Source organism: Bos grunniens, chromosome 21 (assembly GCF_055505025.1).
Source record: "Bos grunniens cultivar Pamir isolate PY7600 chromosome 21, Bosgru_T2T1.0, whole genome shotgun sequence".
Taxonomy (NCBI): domain Eukaryota; kingdom Metazoa; phylum Chordata; class Mammalia; order Artiodactyla; family Bovidae; genus Bos; species Bos grunniens.
Window position 1 is genome coordinate 23670712 of NC_141185.1, and position 12790 is coordinate 23683501.

The following is a 12790-nucleotide window of genomic DNA, read 5'->3' on the forward strand; positions in this document are numbered from 1 at the left end:
GTTCTTCAAAGAAATACTTTATGATACCCCAAAAATCATGTGACTCCTTGTAGGACTAGCATATTGTCTTTAATTTTCTTATCCAAAGCATTTTATAGCATTCTCTTTTAGTCACTTCTAAACAGTAATTTTAGTTCTTCAAATGGCAAACCCAGTTTAGCAATTTTTGACAAGCAACATGAAAGCCACTCTAGGATCATCCAAGGCCAGTCCTGAACAGAGAATGGTCCTGTCAGGGTGCTCATCCTAAGGTTGTCTGAGGAAGCAGGGTATAGTGACTTTAAGCTGGGTCGTTAGGAACTCTGTAAAAATGACTCAAAACTAAAATCAGAGAGGAATTCAGATTTGGTGTGGTACCAAGAGAATTAAAGGGTAAGTGAATTGCAGCAAAGGAAATGTGATTTGGGTTGACATGAGGTAGGAGGATTCTAAGAGTTGACTTGAATGTATATATTCATGCTGAACTCCCTTAAATGAGAAGCCCATCACTGCAATTTGCTCAGCCTTGCCTTGTAGGAAGCAGCAGGCTTTCTGGCCAGTCTCCCTCACCACCCCTAGTTCTCACTAGCTAACAAATCCTGCTTTTCCCATCTTCCTTAACCCCCTCCATCTGGCATACCTCTGTGTGGAATGTCTTCTTGAAGATGCCAGACCCTAATCATAAAGGCCTGTGAGATGGGTGAAGGTTCTCTGTTTATCAAGCAAGCAGCCAGTTGGCCAGTCACTAACCAAGGCATCAGAGTCCCTGCCAGGGAAGGTTAAAAAAGGAGGCACATACTTCTCTTGATCAAGATATTTTTTGCCTCTCTGAATATTAACTCCTTAAGTGCCATTGCTTTAAATTATTGGTACAGTCTTTACTACTGTATGTTTGGATTAGATGGTTAAATTAGTTACAAATAGGTAGTGTGTTGATTGTTAACTATTTTGAGTCTTATGTTCCCACTTGGTTGTGGAACATTACTGCCACCAATGTTTAGGGATCGCTTAATTAGTGCCTCTTGATGAGAGTGAAAGAGGAGAGTGGAAAAGCTGGCTTGAAACTCAACATTCAAAAACTAAGATCATGGCATCTGGTCCCATCACTTCATGGCAAATAGAAGGGGAAAAAGTGGAAGCAGTGACAAATTTTATTTTCTTGGGCTCCAAGATCACTGCAGATGGTGACTGCAGCCATGAAACTAAAAGACACTGCTCCTTGAAAGGAAAGTTATCACAAACCTAGACAGTGTATTAAAAAGCAGAGACATCATTTTGCCAACAAAGGTCCATCTAGTCAAAACTATGGTTTTTCCAGTAGTCATGTATGGATATGAGAGTTGGACCATAAAGAAGGCTGAGTGCCAAAGAATTAATGCTTTTGAACTGTGGTGTTGAAGAAGACTCTTAAGAATCCCTTGGACTCCAAGGAGATCCAACCAGTCCATCCTAAAGGAGATCAGGCCTGAGTGTTCATTGGAAGGACTGATGTTGAAGCTGAAGCTCCAATACTTTGGCCACCTCATGCAAAGAGGCAACTCGTTGGCAAAGACCCTGATGCTGGGAAAGACTGAAGGCAAAAAGAGAAGGGGATGGCAGAGGATGAGAAGGTTAGATAGCATTGTTGACTCAATGGACATGAATTTGAGCAAACTCTAGGAGACAGTGGAGCACAGAGGAGCCTGATGTGCTGCATTCCAGGGGTTGTAAAGAATCGGATATGAGCAACAACTAAACAACTAAATCAGTGTCTCTTGTCAAGCTGTGGAGTCTATAAACAGTATGTCCTGTTAGGAAAATTCATTGATCTTCCGAAACAGAGGCTGGTAAACATATTTCTTTAACTCTGCATTTAATCCAAGATTGCAATGTGAAGAAAACAGCCAGAGAGTTCTAATAAGAGACTTGAATATAATTCCCAATTCTGATACTTACTAGTTAGCCATGTCTCTGACAAATTATACCTGTCTCTGTATCTCAGTTTTCTTATTTGTTAAATGAAATGTTAATATTATCCTTAAAAGGTTTGCAGGGGAATTAAATAATGTTTGAAAATTATGAATGTTGGACTTTGCATTGCTATCACAAAATGAAGTCAATGCGTATGATAGCCACTAACATGTGAGGCTACTCAGCTCCAGTTTAAAGTCCCATATTTTATGAGAAAATTAGAAAATATTTAGAGGAAAAAAATAAAACTCATCTATAGATAGGGAAATACTACTACTGCTCAAATATTTGAGAGGAAGTATAATTTTTAACCATGTGGAATAAAAGGTTATTGCAGTAATGGCTTTTAAGTCATGATGAATTACATTGAGAATGGTGACAGTTGATTGCCCTTGCAAGGGAGCAAAAAACTGGAGTAAAATAACTTAGGCATATGCATGAGGAATGTGGGTTAGGAACAAAGGAAGTTTACTGATTGATGAGAGTTGGAACAAATTATGGAAGTTAGTTGAAAATGTTTAGTAACAGAATAGATTTTTTATCAACATTAATATCCATTTACATAATTAATATGTGATCTATCAAAAATATTTTACTTAGGCTAGGTGACCTTTTTTACCATAATTTTTTTTAATTTACTTTATTATGGTAAAAACACCTAACATGATATCTACATACAACAAATTTTAAATGCTTAATTTATTATTGTTGTCTGTAGGTAGCGTTGTACAGCAGATCTCTAGAGCTTACTCACTCATCTTGCTTAGCTGAAACTTTATGCCTGTTGATTTGTAACTCATTTCCCCCTCCCCCACCCCCGGCAACCATTGTTCCATTCTTCGATTCTATGAATTTGACAATTTTAGGTATCTCATATAAGTGGAATCATGCAGTATTTGTCTGTGACTGGCTTATTTCACTTTACATGGTACCCTCAAGGTTCATCCATATTGTTATATATTGCAGAATTTCCTTCTTTGTAAAGATGAATAGTATTCCACTGGAAAAGGCAATGGCACCCCACTCCAGTACTCTCGCCTGGAAAATCCCATGGACAGAGGAGCCTGGTAGGCTGCAGTCCATGGGGTTGCTAAGAGTCGGACACGACTGAGTGACTTCACTTTCACTTTCCACTTTCATGCATTGGAGAAGGAAATGGCAACCCACTCCAGTGTTCTTGCCTAGAGAATCTCAGGGACGGGGGAGCCTGATGGCCTGCCGTCTGTGGGGTGGCATAGAGTCGGACACTACTGAAGCAACTTAGCAGCAGCAGTATATATATACCACATTTTTAATCCATTTATCTGTCAATGTGCATTTTGGTTGTATACGTATCTTGGCTGTTGTGAATACTGCTATGATGAATTTGTTGTTGTTGTTTAGTCACAAGCCATATCTGATTCTTTTGCAACCCCATGGACTGTAGCCTGCCAGGCTTCTCCGTCCGTGGGATTTCCCAGGCAAGAAGATTGGAATGGGTTGCCATTTCCTTCTCCAGGGGATCTTCCTGATTCAGGATCAAGCCCACATCTCCTGCATTGCAGGTGAATTCTTTACTACTGAGCCCCCAGGAAGCGCCAATGATGAATATAGGAGTACTAATATTACTCTGAGATTTTTATTTCATTTTGTTTGGAGAAATACTAAGAAGTGGGGTTGCTGGATTATATAATACTTCTATTTTTAATTTTTGAGAAACTTCTATACTGATTTCTATAAAGCTTACATCATTTTGCATTTCTGTCAACAATGTACAAGTGTTCCAGTGTTTCCACATTGGAGAGGTTGGTGAGGTTGGTGTTCTCACCAACACATGTCTTTTGTGTTTTTTTATAGTAGCCATCGTCACACATGTGAAATGAGATTTCACTGTATTTTTGATTTACATTTCCCAGATTATCTACATCTCCCAGACTATTAATGACATTGAGCGTTTCTTCATATGCTTGCCGGCCATTTGTAAGTCTCCTTTGGAAAATGTCTATTCAAGTCCTTCACCCATCTTTAAATCAGGTTATTAGTTTTCTTGGTATTGAATTATAGGAGATCCTTATATATTTTAATAGTAACATCTCATCATATGTATGGCTTGCAAATATTTTCTCCCACTCCGTAAGTTTTTATTTTACTCTTTTGTTTCCTTAGCTGTTCAGAAGTTTTTTGACATAGTCCCACATGTCTATGTGCTTTTGGTGTCATATTGATGAAATCATTGCTAAGGCCAATGGCACCTTTGTTGAAGATTAATTGACCATTTATGCTTGGATTTCCTAGTGGGAAATCCAAGCCCATGTATGCTTGGGCTTCCCTGGTGGCTCAGACAGTAAAGAATCTGCCTGCAGTCCAGGAGACTCAGGTTCCATCCCTGGGTTGGTAAGATCCCCTGGAGAAAGGAATGGCTACCCACTCCAGTGTTCTTGCCTAGAGAATTCCATGGACTTTGTGACCCTGGCAGGGTCACAAAGAGTTGACACAACTGAGTGATTAACATTTGCACTTACACTTACTACATGCTTGGATTTGTTTCTGGGCTTACTATTCTGTTCCATTGGTCTCTATGTCTGTCTTTGTGTCAGTACCATGCTATCTTAATTAACGTAGCTTTGCAATATATTTTGAAATTAGGAAATGTGTTCCTCTTTTATTCATCTTTCTCAAGGTTGATTTGGCTACTTTTGGTATTTTTGTGATTCCATATGAGTTGTATTTTTTTTTAATTTCTATGAAAAATGCTATTGAAATATTTACAAGGAGAAATATCAATAACCTCAGATATGCAGATGACACCACACTTATGGCAGAAAGCGAAGAACTAAAGAGCCTCTTGATGAAAGTGAGAGAGGAGAGTGGAAAAGTTGGCTTAAAACTCAACATTCAGAAAACTAAGATCATGGCATCTTGTCCCATCACTTCATGGCAAATAGATGGGGAAACAGTGGAAACAGTGACAGACTTCATTTTTGGGGGCCCCAAAATCACTGAAGATGGTGACTGCAGCCATGAAATTAAAAGACATTTGCTCTTTGGAAGAGAAGTTATGACCAACCTAGACAGCATATTAAAAAGCAGAGACATTACTTTGCCAACAAATGTCCATCTAGTCAAAGCTATGGTTTTTCCAGTAGTCATGTATGGATGTGAGAGTTGGACTATAAAGAAAGCTGAGCACCGAAGAATTGATGCTTTTGAACTGTGGTGCTGCAGAAAACTCTTGAGAGTCCCCTGGACAGCAAGGAAATCAAAACAGTTAATCCTAAAGGAGATCAGTCCTGGGTGTTCATTGGAAGGACTGATGCTGAAGCTGAAACTCCAATACTTTGGCCACCTGATGCGAAGAACTGACTCACTTGAGAAGACCCTGATGCTGGGAAAGATTGAAGGCAGGAGGAGAAGGGGATGACAGAGGATGAGAGGGTTTGATGGCATCACCGACTCAATGGACATGAGTTTGAGCAAACTCCAGGAGTTGGTGATAGACAGGGAGACCTGGAATGCTGGAGTCCATGGGGTCGCAGAGTTGCACATGACTGAGCAAGTGAACTGAATTGAACTGAACAGGAATTGCATTGAATCTGAAGATCATTTAGGGTAGTATGGAAATTTTAACAACACTAAATCTTCCAATACCTGAACATGAACTATCTTTGTGTTTGTCTTTTAAAATTCTTCACCAATGTTTTGTAGTTTTCAGTATACAGGTCTTTCACCTTCTTAGGTAAGTTTATTGCTGCTAAGTCGCTTCGTCATGTCCAACTTTGTGTGACCCCATAGACGGCAGCCCACCAGGCTCCCCCGTCCCTGGGATTCTCCAGGCAAGAACGCTGGAGCGTGTTGCCATTTCCTTCTCTAATGCAGGAAAGTGAAAAGTGAAAGGGAAGTCACTCAGTCGTGTCCAACTCTTAGTGACCCCATGGACTGCAGCCCACCAGGCTCCTCCGTCCATGGGATTTTCCAGGCAAGAGTGCTGGAGTAGGGTGCCATTGCCTTCTCCAAAGTTTATTGCTAAGTATTTTATTATTGTTGGTGCTATTGTAAATGGGATTACTTTTCTAATTTTCTTTTCAGATAGTTCACTGTTAGTAGAAACATGGGTGATTTTTATATGGTGATTTTATATGATGATTTGTATCCTGCTGCTTTACTAATTTATTAGTTCTGAATGTTTGTTATAGAGTATTTAGGTTTTTCTACATATAGTTTTTCTACATATAGTGAAAATGTTAGTCACTCAGTCATGTCCAATTCTTTGATACCCCATGGACTGTAGCCTGCCAGGCCCCTCTGTCCATGAAATTCTCCAGGTAAGAACATTGGAGTAGGTAGCCATTCCCTTCTCAAGGGGATCTTCCCAACCCAGGGATAGAACCTGGGTCTCCCACATAGTAGGCAGATTCTTTACTGTCTGAGCCACCAGGGAATCCTTTCTACATATAAGACCATGTCATATGTAACAGCAACAATTTTATTTCTCCTGACTTTGATGCCTTTTATTATTTTTTCTTGCATAATTTCTCTGATTAGGACTTCCGTTACTATGTTACTATGATAAGAGCAGGCATCTTTGTGTTGTTACTTAGATCTTAGAGAAAAGGCTTTCAGTTTTTTACCAGTGAATATGATAATAGCTGTGGGCTTTACTTATGTTGGGACTTTATTACATTGAGGTACTTTCTTTCTGTTTCTATTTTCTTGAGAGTTTATCATGAAAACTTGCTGAATTTTATCAAGTGCATTTTCTACATGTATTGAGAGAATCATGTGATTTTTTTAAATCCTTTATTCTCTTAATGTGCTTTATCATATTATCGATTCTCATATGTTGAACCATCCTTTTGTCCCAGGGATAAATCCCACTTTGTCATAATGTATGATCCTTTTAAAGTGATGTTGGATTTGATTTGCTAGTGTTTTTTGAGAAATTTTACATCATATTCATCGGGGATCGTGTCCTATAGTTTTCTTGTCTTGTGGTGTCTTCAGCTTTGATATCAAGATAATGCTGGCTTCATAAAATGAGGTGGATGTGTTCCTTCCTCTTCAATTTTCTGTAAGAATTTAAGAAGCATTGGCATTAATAGAAGAATTAATGTTTAGTAGAATTCACCAGTGAAACTATCTAGTCCTGAGCATTCCTTTGTTGGGAGATTTTTGATTGATAATGTAATTTCCATAGTAGTTACAGGTCTATTCAGACTTTTTACTTCTTTGTGATTTAGTCTTGATAGGTTGTTTATTTCTAGGAATTTGTCCATTTCTTCTAGATTATCCAGTGTGTTCATATATAATTGTTCACAATAGCCTCTTATGATCATTTCCAGTTCTGTGGCATCTGTTATAATGTCAGTTATAATTTCTCTTCTTTCATTTCTGATTTTGAGTCTTCTCTCTTTTTTTCTTAATTAGTTTTGCTAAGGGTTTGTCAGTTTTATCTTTTAAAAAACCCAACTCAATTTCATTTATTTTTCTATTGTTTTTCTAATGTTTATTTTATTTCCACTCTAATCTTAATATTTCCTTCCTCCTGCTAACTTTGGACTTAGTGTTCCTTTTAGTTCCTTGAGCTATAAAATTAGATTGTTTGAGATCTTCCTTTTTTAAAAAATATAGGTGTTTATCACTCTGAACCTCCCTCTTAGTACTCCTTTGCTGAATCTCATAAGTTAGGGTATGTTGTGTTTTCTTTTTCATTTGGCTTGAGGTATTTTCTAATTTTCTATTTTGGGCTTTGTACAATAGTCTCCCACAATCTCTTAGACTAGTTTTACTCTTTTTCCTTCCTTTTTCATTTTGCTCCTCTGACTGAATTACTTCCAATAGTCTCTGTCTTTGTGTTTGCTGATTCCTTCTGTTTGATCTAGTCTACTACCGAGTTCTTCTAGTGAATTTTTGATTCAATTATTGCATTTTTCAACTCCATGATTTCTGTCTGGTAATTTTTTATATTTTCTATCTCTTCATTGAAATTCTTACTTTATTCACACATGTTCCTTTGACCTCAGTGAGCATCTTTATGACAGTTTTTTGAATTCTGTGTCAGGTAAATCATGTAATTCTCTTTCCTTATAGTCGGTTTCTGGAGCTATATCATGTTTCTTAATTTGGAACATCTTTGCCTGATTGTTCATTTTCCTTAACTCTCTTTGTTGGTGTCTGTGCAGACACCAACAAAGACAAGGCAGTCTTCATAGACTAGCCTCATGCAGGAGAAGACCCCCACAATTCAGACTGGCTAGAGATTCTGGGGACCTGTACTAACTCTTTCCCTCCTCAGGGAGAAGCAGGCAGCTGTCATTTTTGTCTTCTTACTCTGTACTGAGCAAGAGGAGAGATATGGCCTCTAGCAGTCCAACCCTTCATCTCAGTTCGCCCCACGGTGGCTAGACTCTACTGGAGCCATCAGAACTCCAAGATAGGCGAGAATATACCAGTTCTTTATACCAGTTCTTCTCATTCAGCCCCAGAGAAGGTGAACATGCAAATTAATCCCTTCCCTCCCCTAGGAGAAGCAGGAAGTTAGGGAGTCTTCCTGATTATATGGCAATACACTAGGCGCAGGGACTCTGGTGGGAGGGTGTGCTGAATCTCCCTACTGAATTCTATAACTCTGTTCATGTGGACCCAGGGTACAGGAATTTTCAACTAATTTCTTGATTTCTCACGCAGAGAATCTGTCCATGAATTGTTGGGTTTGTGTGAGAAAGGAGAATTCAAGTCTTCCTGCTCTGCCACCTTGCTGATGTCACTCTTTAGGTTAGGGGACCTTCTGAATTCACTTCCAGTCTTGTGATTTTATTTTCTACCACTTAAGTCTCTCTTGGACTGAGAGATGATCTCCTTGACTGTTAAAGTGGAGTACAGTCCTGAAAGGCAAGGGTATGTCTCTAATTCTGCTGGTTGATATCTGGCAATCTCAGAGCTTCTCAGTATTTTGACTTCTTCACTTCCAAATAATAGAATCATGGCTCTTTTTTGGTTAATTTAACTTTATACTCATTAGTAAGATAGATAGTTTCTGTAAGCTTCAGATGCCTCATCTACTCAGCAATGTTGTGAGGCTTAAATATACAGAAAGTGCTTAACATAGTGCCTAGCAGATTGTGTGTTATCATTATCATCAGCAGCTTTTTCCAATTTTTAATAAAATAAATGAGGCAGAATGACATCCCAAGTAATATGATAATCAAGCCAGAAGGCTGGGCATTCAGCTAATGCACAGCAACTTGTAACGTACAATAAATGTAGGTTGGATGAATATACAACAAATGGATGGTGAATGAGAGGCAATATAACATAGTGAATGAATTGAAATAAAGTGTAGCGGTTGGAAGTCTGAAAAATTTGAGTGTAAATCCAACCTCGATCTCTTATAAGCAATGTGGTCTTGATCAACTGGCCTAATTCTCTAAGTTTCATGTCCTTATCTATAAAAGGGGGTTATGTACCTAATTCATAGGGTTCTTATATATGCTATATACATGTTTTTTTGCATATAAAATTGTCTAGAAATAAGTAACTATTATTAACAGTACCATTAATTCTCTTACTGAAAGTTATGAAAAATAGCACAAATATCATAAGGTATATTATTTTATTACTTCTGTTTATTTTTACCATTTTATTGTTATTTCCTATTGTGGTTATTGACAAGAATGATTTACTTATTGCCAGTACAGAATGACCCATTCAAACTACGTCATAGGTTTCACTCAGACCGAACAACCTCACAGATGTGCATTCTTCTTTGGATGGAGCTGGGGTCGGAAAAAGGTGGACAGAGTTAACAGTGTTGCATTCATTTATGCAGCCTTAAAGAAACAAAGACCTGTTTCCACCAAAGAAGGCTTTAAAATGCTCCACAGTACATCTAGATCCCTTTAGAGCATCACTTATCTAGCCAAGCTTCCCTGGTAGCTCGGCTGGTAAAGAATCTGCCTGCAATGCAGGAGACCGCAGTTCGATTCCTGGGTTGGGAAGATCCCCTGGAGAAGGTATAGGCTACCCATTCCAGTATTCTTGGGCTTCCCTAGTGGCTCAGCTGGTAAAGAATTCATCTCCCTCATTGCAGGTGAATTCTTGCAGAAGAATTCACCTGCAATGAGGGAGACCTGGGTTCCATCCCTGGGTTGGGAAGATCCCCTAGAGAAGGAAACGGCTACCCACTCCAATATTCTGGCCTGGAGAATACCATGCATCCATCAGAATAATTTGGAAGACTTGTTTAAATAGATTGTGCTCCGTCCCTAGAGTTTTGGGTACTGTAGTCCTGATAAAGCCCAAATTTTCATTTCTAGTAAGTTCCCACATGATACTGATGGTGATGGTTCAAGGACTACACTTTGAGAACCATTGAGTTCACCGATAGTACGAGTAACCCGACTCCAGAGTGGGAATATTTGCAGAAATATTTTCACTACAGTGAATTGCCCGATAACTCCCATGAAAATGAGGGCTTCCTGTTTTCAACACTGCATTGTCCTCTCCCTACTTTATAAATTTATTGGTAGGAAAAATGATTTGATGAAGTTGTTTTTAACTTTTGTGAGCCTGATAAAATCTACTGATACTTTCTCCAGAAAAACCCAAATACACATACACAGAAGCATTGCTTGTAATTTCAGGAGGTTCTCAGGTACCTCCCCATACAGCCCACCTACCAACCCATAAGAGTATCAGTAGAAAAACTATCCCCTTAAGGAAAAGTCTTGGGTTCACTTGGATGTAACAAAAATTTTCTTCTTATACTTGGATTTGCACTCAAGTTCTTCTTATACTTCTTCTATACCTTTCAGTTCACTCATTTGTAAAATAAAAGTAAAAATAATGGTCCTTACCTCAAAGAGTGATTAATTGATATAGCACACTGAAGAGCCTAATTTGAAAACGAAAACCACTAAATATTACCTTTTGCTCTCTCTTTATAGTCCTGCTACAACAATCCTCATTCTTGAGGCAAGTGGATGCCTCTCCTCAGTAGGGGAAAGATCAGGAAGTATAAGAAAGAAGAGCCCAAAGAGTAATATTTCAAGACTTTACTCTATGCTCATTGCATTCTTTTTCTAAAATCTGGTCACAGGTTGCCATATCATGGTTCTCTCTGTGAGTCACTGAGTAATGGGGTCTGGCAAGCCCAGGCCTGGCTCCATGACCTGAGAGTCTCAATTCATTTGCCTGGAAATACTCCACTTTGCAAACGTCCAATGCCTTGTCATGTCCCCATGTTAATGCTTTGTGGCAGAAAGACAGAAACGTGAAGTCCTAATAGGGGCTCATTTCCAGGGTAGAAGATACTGAGCTTTGAGAAATAGTGATTAAGAGTAAAGCCTGATCCTCACTGTTTCTACCAAAAAAAAAAAAGTGCAGTGATAAGCTAATCAGCAGACGTTTAGCACTTGCTGTGCACACCGTGCAGTAGGTGACACAAAGAGGAGTAATATATGCTCCTATGCGGTGTCAGCTCGCAGTCCAACAGGGGAGATGGCTACAAACAAAAACCAGACAAAGAAAAGCGTAGAACAATGATCGCGACAGTGCTTCAGGAGCACAGGAGAGGCAGAAATCAGCTTCAGTGGTCATCCACAGAAGTCTCCTGGGCAAGCTGGGATTTAAGCTGGACTGTAAAGAGTGGGGCTGCTGTCCACAAAGATGATGGTGAATGGTGTTCTAGGTTGTGTGAATTGTTTGAAAAAAGATGTGGAGTTAGAAAAGTATTTGGTAGAAAATTTGCATGATTATGATTTAACCAGTCTGACTATAGTATGGGTTGTGCATACGGGTGTAGAATTTGAGGCTCGAAAGGTTAAATTGGAAGCATATCATGGGAAAGAAAGCAAAGGCCAACAAGGAGTTTTGACCTTACTCTCCGTGGAGTGGGGAAGGGTTGAGGGCCTTTGAGTAGGGAGGCAAATCTGTTTTTTCAAAGAGAACCCTGTGCCACTGCAAAGAACAGGTGACAGAGGCAAGAAGAAAGCAAGACCTGGAAAGTCACAGGCATGAGCTAAAGCCAGAGAAGTGAGAGTAGCCAGAGGGGATGAAGGAGAGGGACATTTGAGGGGCTGCATTCATCCAAGGCTGGCTACGACATGCAGCAAATAAAGCAGAGGGGAGCTGGCCGGGCTCTCCTTGGCGTACCTGATTCCCAGCCGGGTTGCTGCCTCTTGCAGACCATAGGCTCAGAAGAAGAGGCTGAGAGGCCCAGAGGTCTTTGGTGAGGGGCACCTCCTGGCTATCTGCAAAGACTTCTCTCCTTCCTAGAATGCCTAGAGGGGTAGCAATTGGCCATCTGCTTTGCCTGTGTGGAATAGCAATCAAAATCAATGGTTCTCAGACATGGGCCCTCTGTCTGGCCAGGTGAGAAGTCCTAAAGTTCTTTTAAATCAACGTTCAGGCACTTTCCCAGGTGATTCTGATCTGGGAATCTAAGGTGGGTGTGAGGTGGGGCTGTGCATCCATATTTGGTAAAGCTCCCAGGTGACTGATGCACAGCTGGATTTGGGAACTAGTGTGGGACCTTACCGGAGATGGCAATGGCACTCCACTCCAGTACTCTTGCCTGGAAAATCCCATGAATGGAGGAGTCTGGAAGGCTACAGTCCATGGGGCCCCAAAAGAGTTGGACACAACTTAGCAACTAAACAACAACATGGAACTTTATAGCATAATGAGCAAACTTCAATTTACGTACAATTGTTTAAAAATCAATTTAGGAGGTAGTAGGATCCAACAGGGGCGAAGGCAATGGCACCCCACTCCAGTACTCTTGCCTGGAAAATCCCATGGGCGGAGGAGCCTGGTAGGCTGCAGTCCATGGGGTTGCTGAGGGTCGGACATGACTGAGCGACTTCACTTTCACTTTTAACTTTCA

The 12790-nt window shown here is 39.8% G+C and overlaps 1 protein-coding gene and 1 long non-coding RNA gene across 20 annotated transcripts in view; one reads left to right on the top strand and one right to left on the bottom strand.

Moving 5' to 3' along the window:
• LOC147349230 (uncharacterized) overlaps positions 1-12730 on the bottom strand; it is a 38611-nt gene extending 25881 nt beyond the window's left edge. Inside the window, exon 1 of one of the 2 annotated variants that reach the window (XR_015149717.1) lies at positions 12058-12707. This is a non-coding gene — a long non-coding RNA (uncharacterized LOC147349230). Of the gene's footprint in view, positions 1-12057 lie in introns of both variants that reach the window. The other variant, XR_015149718.1, reaches the window with a different exon arrangement.
• Positions 1-12790, top strand: part of SLC25A21 (solute carrier family 25 member 21) — a 528802-nt gene that overhangs the window by 508405 nt on the left and 7607 nt on the right. The gene's annotated exons all lie outside the window — the stretch shown is intronic.